This window comes from Terrapene carolina, unplaced genomic scaffold (assembly GCF_002925995.2).
Source record: "Terrapene carolina triunguis isolate 2854851 unplaced genomic scaffold, T_m_triunguis-2.0 Scaffold39031, whole genome shotgun sequence".
Classification (NCBI taxonomy): Eukaryota; Metazoa; Chordata; order Testudines; family Emydidae; genus Terrapene; species Terrapene triunguis.
Window position 1 is genome coordinate 1 of NW_020703382.1, and position 6,319 is coordinate 6,319.

The 6,319-nt window shown below is 36.3% G+C and overlaps 1 long non-coding RNA gene across 1 annotated transcript; it reads left to right on the plus strand.

The window, feature by feature from the left end:
• Positions 1-493: 493 nt before the first annotated feature.
• LOC113405476 lies at positions 494-5,284 on the plus strand. Its single transcript, XR_003899999.1, has 6 exons — positions 494-579; positions 2,365-2,445; positions 2,684-2,758; positions 3,108-3,185; positions 3,412-3,495; positions 5,269-5,284. It is a non-coding gene; the product is annotated as an uncharacterized LOC113405476 (long non-coding RNA).
• Positions 5,285-6,319: the final 1,035 nt, after the last annotated feature.

Here is a 6,319-nt window from a genome sequence, read left to right on the forward strand (position 1 = left end):
GTGGCTGTCAGAGGGCTCTTGCTGTATTTACTGGAGAATCTCAAAGAGAGCCACAGAGCCACATTTGTGTGAAGGACCCTGCTCTCCTCATATGGAAAGGGGCAGTCACTGAGGTCACAGAGGGGCTGAATTTTCTCAGGATTTGATTGGATTTTGTACCAGAGCTCTGACTTGGAATGTGTAGAAATGCACTTTTGGCAGAAGTGGGTACAGCAAAGAGCATCTGCTCATATGTATATGTTGAGATATGTTATGTCTTTTTGTTATTGTTGTATTAAATTATGATGTAATGCTTCCATAATACCTCATCAATCTGCAGTTGCCTTGGTGATCTGTGAGCCACATATAAGTTAGATAGCTTTTTTTATATATCTTTCTTCTGCATTGCTGAATTACACCATTGTGTATTAGTGTTCTACTTCTTGCCTCTAGTATTTATGCTTCTGTACATTGTTTTTTAAAGTTCTTAAATGTAAATATTCTGTATCTTTAAAGTGCCTGATGTTCCCGAGAGAGTAGTCATAGAAGAAATATTACCAATTTCTATTACTAAAAAAGTGAAGAAGCCACCAGCTAAAGGTACATTGGATATAGCATTAGATACAACATATAATGTTCTTTGTATGTCTGTGCTGTAAATGTGCCATGAATTCTGCCTTGCGTTTTTACTGAACATTCTTGATTTCACGTTGCTGTTACTAAACCTACACAATAATTTAAAATGTCTGAAGTACCTAGGGAGCTTACCCAAAAGAAAAGAAAACATGCTACTACTCTCCAAAAGTATAAATTCTGCAAAACAAATATGCATCCAGCTATTGGTGCATTAAAGTTTAAGTTGCTCTGCTGTCTCTGTTAACTTAAATTCATGTTTGCTTGTTGTTTTGTGAGAATGAGCAAACTTACAGAGACACCTGTAACCTTTAAAAATATACTGGTGGATCTGTAACACAGGTAACTTAACACTGCAGGAGGGCATTGATTACAAAGCCATTGCCTGAATTCCCTCTGAATGTGACATGTTGAATCTGCCTGTATGCAGCTGAATTCTCAAGATGACAAATTCCAGTGAGATTTACATGTTCCTAGGGTCTCACTGAGGTCAATGGGAGACTTTCAATTGACTTGGGTGGGCATTATATCTAGTCCTGCAAAGTACTGAGCAACTCCTGGACGTGCTGAGTGTTCTGGACTGACCCAGCTCACAAATAAGTCATTGAGATTGACATTTGGGAAGTTTATGAGGGCCCTTCATACCTACAGTAGTTCAGCACCTTGCAGGATCATGTCCAGAGGCAGGAGGCACCTTAAAAAAAGTATCTAACCTTATTGTGATGTAATTTCCTTCCCAGTCTTTTTGTTAAGAGTTCACAGAAAATGGTAGCACTAATTTTAAATTACATGACAAATGAAAATTATATTTTGAAATCTGAGCTTCCAGTAAATTAGCCACCTTTCCTTTGTCCAGCCACTATTTCTCTAAAACAAATTCAGCAGAGGCTGTAATAAAAGAAAGGACTTGGCTGAGCACAAATATTTCTGCTTGAACTAAATGCATACATCCCCAACCTAACTCTACCAGGTGGTCTGCCCATTCCTCTGTTGCATCTAGAAACTATCTGACCATACATCAACACTGCAAAAAAAACCCAACAACAACAACAACACCGCAGCAGTGAGTTTCAAAGTCTGGGTCAACTGACTTAGGTTTGTGAGGGTCAGGTTACAGCACTAAAAATACCTGTGTAGACATTCTGCTCAGGTTGGAGCCCAGGCTTTGAGACCCACTCCCATCGCTGGTTTCTGAGCCTGGGCTCCAGCCCAAGCAGGAACATCTACACTGCTATTTTAAAGCCCTGTAGTGAGAACCCATGTACGTTGACCCTAACTCTGAGACACCTTCCTATGGGTTTTGTTTGTTTGGGTTTTGCACTGTAAATATTCCTTAAAACTCCATTTCACACTTAAGCAGCCACACCCTTAGAGTTTATTGTATGTCCTGGTTCTCAGATATCAGTAAATTATTACACAGTTTGGATCTTGCTACTCTTTTGGGCATAGGCAGTACTCCTAGTGCAGGTGAATACTGGGTGAATTAGATTTCCTAAATCAAGCATTCCATAGAAACACTAACCAAGGGCTCCATTTGTCTTTTTCACATCATACTTTTTCTGAAAGTTTACAAGTGTTCTCAAGGAAACAATTTGGAAATGAAGTAGCAAATATATGTGTTGTGGGTGTCAATACTGTTTGTTGGTTATTCTTTTTTAATCATTTCATTACTTGTGAAGGTAGTATATGCAATAATAGACCAAATATACCAAATTGGTCAATTCTGTATTCTTAACATTAATATCTTTAAAGTGAGTGAAGAAGAGCCTTTCTATGTAGAGGAGGAAGTACCTGTCCCTGTTCCCAAAAAAGTGGAAGCCCCACCAGCTAAAGGTATATCATTTGTTTGCTTCCTATAACATGGAAAATGTCTTTCTTTCAATTTCAATCTATAACTTCTTACCTTGATCAGTAAAATATAGCTTAGATACTTTTAATTTTTTTAGCATTAAATGAGTACATGTGCCTGTTTGTGTCGATTGCCAGTGTATTCATATTGAGATTTGTGTGTTGCTGTTTCTTTGGTATTGAAATCATTCCAATTTTCTAAAACTACACAATATTTTTAAAGTGCTTAAGAAAAAACCACCAGAAGAATGGAAACCCCCTGTTGCTATTGAAATAGAAGAACCTCAGTTCACCAAAGGTAAACTAATGAAAATAAAATTCTCTAGACGTCTTTATCTTTTTCTTTATCTTACACATTTTGTTCGTTTATTTGTTTCAAATGTTTTTCATGTAGGTATTTTGTGTTTTAGTGACAGTAACTTCTGTCTGGATCTTCACTATGTATAGACTATCACTTGTGTCCTTTGTATTGTTTTTGTAAATTGTTCCTTCTTTTACTGTCTTATTTTTGTATTCAGTGAAATTTTATGTATATTTTCTTTCAACAAAAATCAGTCAAGATTAAAAAGATTTATTTCTAGTTGCTTATTATTAAAGTGCATTCCACATATTACAATTAACTATTCCTACATTTAATACTTTTAAAGTAACTGAAGTGCAAAGGAAAATTATCACCCAAGAAAAAGTAGCTGTCACTGAAAAGGAGGAAGCTCCACCAAAAAGAGGTACATTGACTTTTGAAGCCACGCAACAGATGTTTGTCTGTTACTAATGTCTTGTGTCCTGAACTGCCTAATTATGTTGCATAAAATATAGATTCTGGTTTATGCTTTAAGTTCCTTATTTGGCATACACAAATGTCAGGCCTCTGTGTTTGTATTTTTGTTGCCTGATTATTTTTGCCACTTGTGAGCAATTCAAAACTCCTAAAAATAAACAATATCTTTAAAGTGCCAGAAGTTCCCAAGAAAGCTGTGCCAGAAGAGAAAGTGCCCATTCCGGTCCATAAAAAAGTGGCGGCTCCACCAGCTAAAGGTACATCAGCTCTTTCTGGTGAAACAAGAGGCTTCTACATATCAGAAATCAGTGGGAACCAGCAGGCCTTGAACCTGTGAATTGTTTGATTTAAAAAAAAAAAAAAAGCTTATACTTTCTTGGTCATAAATTAAATAGAATTGTGGTTTCTGCCCTGCAAAAAAATGCAGAAAATCATGTAAAATGGTCAGACTCTTGCATTTCTTGTGCCTTCAAAACTGCTATCAATGCATAATTGTTTTGGATGTACACTAATTTTCATAAACTGAGCATCAATCATATGCAGAAGCTCATTGTCTCTTCTTAAAAAAAAAGTATCAATGTCTTTTCAGCTCATCAGCATTTTTTTTTCAAAGATGGCCTTGTGTCCTTAACGTCTGTCATTTTCTTGTGTGTTTAAAATGCTATCTTTTATGTTTTTTCTGTGTGTGAAATTTTGTAATTAAATTACATGTAATGGAAAATGCCAGCAGTGCTGAAAAATCTTACATTCAAATTCTAGAGTCCTTACTGTGTCATGTATATATGCTTTAGACATTCTTTTTTGTGTGCATATGTCTCTTTCCATTTTTCTTTTCATGCTTTTATAAATATCTTTGCTGTTACTAAAAGTGCTCAGTAATATAAAGTGAAGTGCCTAGGGAGCTTACCCAAAAGAAAAGGAAACATGCTACTACTCTCCAAAAAGTATAAATTCTGCAAGTCAAATATACATCCCACTATTGGTGCATTAACGTTTAAGTTGCTCTGTTGTCTCTGTTAACTTAAATTCTTGTTTGCTTGTTGTTTTGTGAGAATGAGCAAACTTACAGAGACACCTGTAACCTTTAAAAATATACTGGTGGATATGTAACACAGGTAACTTAACACTGCAAAGAGCAGCGAGCACAAAGCCATTGCCTGAATTCCCTCTGCACGTGACATGTTGAATCTACCTGTGTCCGGGTGAATTCTCAAGATGACAATTTCCAGTGAGATTTATGTGTTCCTAGTGTCTCACTGAGTTCAATGAGAAACTTTCAACTAGCTTCAGTGGGCATTAGATCTAGCCCTGCAAAGCACTGAGCATCTCCTAGCGGTATTGAGTGTTCAGGCCTGAGCCATCTCCCACTTAAGTCACTGACAGTGACTCCATTGACTTCAGAGGGACTTGGATCAGTCTTTGAGGGCACTTCATACCTACAGTAGCTCAGCACTTGCAGGATTGTGTCCAAAAGGAGGAGGCATCATAAAAAAGAAGCTAATGTTAGCCTGATGTGATTTTCTTCCCAATCTTTTTGTTCAGAGTTCTTAGAAAATGACAGCACTGATTTTAAAATATATGACAAATGAAAACCATGTTTTTAAATCTGAGCCAAACCTTCCAGTAAATTAGCCACTTTCCCTTCATCCACCTAATGTTTCTCTAAAACAAATTCAACAGAGATTATAATATAAGAAAGGACTTGGCTCACCACAAAAGATTACTGCTTGACATAAATGTCTATATCCCAAACACAAATCTACCAACTGGTCTCTCCATCTAAAACTCCACTTGACGCTCACACAGCCACCCCCCTGTGTTTATTGTATGTCCTGGTTCTCAGATATCAGTAAATTGCTACACAGTTTGGATCTTGCTACTCTTTTGGGGATAGGCAGTACTTCTAGTGCAGGTGAGACTGGGTGAATTAGATTTCCTAAATCAAGCATTCCATAGATACACTAACCAAGGACTAGTTCAAATATGCCAAATACATCAATTCTGTATCTTTAACATTAATATCTTTAAAGTGACTGAAGAAGAGCCTTTCCACATAGAGGAGGAAGTACCTGTCCCTGTTCCCAAAAAAGTGGAAGTCCCACCCGCTAAAGGTACATCAACTCTTAAATATCAAATGTCAGTTGTTCTGCATCTCAGTGTTTCTGATTTTGTTGTTTTTGATGTATGTCCCTATTACATGTGTGTTACAAACTTCTCTTTTGACTAACCAAGTGTTTCCTTACTGTTTTGATACCTTTCCTATTTCTTAAACTACACACTGTAATATTTTTTTAAGTGCCTGAGAAGCCTAAGAAAGTTGTCCCACCACCAAAAGTTCCTGCTGCTCCTAAAATTGAGGAAGCTCCACCAGCGAAAGGTATAAAACAGTTACTAATTAAAATGATACTTCCTTACCTTGAAAGACATGACACACGTCTTCTCTTCTCAAGTTCTTGGTTTTAGTATCTGTTAATAAAGATATGAGTTTCTTATAAATCATAGTCTGATTGTTTGCATTAGAACTGTGTGTTCTGTATATTATTGTTTTTCCTTACATAAACACTTTTGTTATTATTAAACAAAGGAAATACTGTGATGTTACATACAAAATATATTCAGAATACTAGAGACCAATATTTTTAAAACTCTTCTTTCTAAAGTGCCTGAAGTTCGTAAGAAAGCTGTTCCTGAGGAGAAAGTACCTGTCCCTGTTCCTAAAAAGGCAGAGGCCCCGCCACCCAGAGGTACATCAGTTATTTGCTTCCTATAACTTGGAAAAATGTCTTTGTTTCAATTTCAGTCTTTAACTTCTTACCTTGTTGAGTAAAATGTAGTTTATAGATGCTTTTAATTTTTTAGCATTACACATGTACATGTGCCTGTTTGTGTCCATTGCCAGTTGTATTCATAGTGAGATTTCTATGTTGCTTTTTTCTTTTAGTCTGTTTAGTATTGAAATCATTCCAATTTTCTAAAATTACACAATATTTTTAAAGTACTTAAGAAAAAACCACCAGAAGAATGGATACCTCCTGTTGCTATTGAAATAGAAGAACCTCAATTCACCAAAGGTAAACTAAT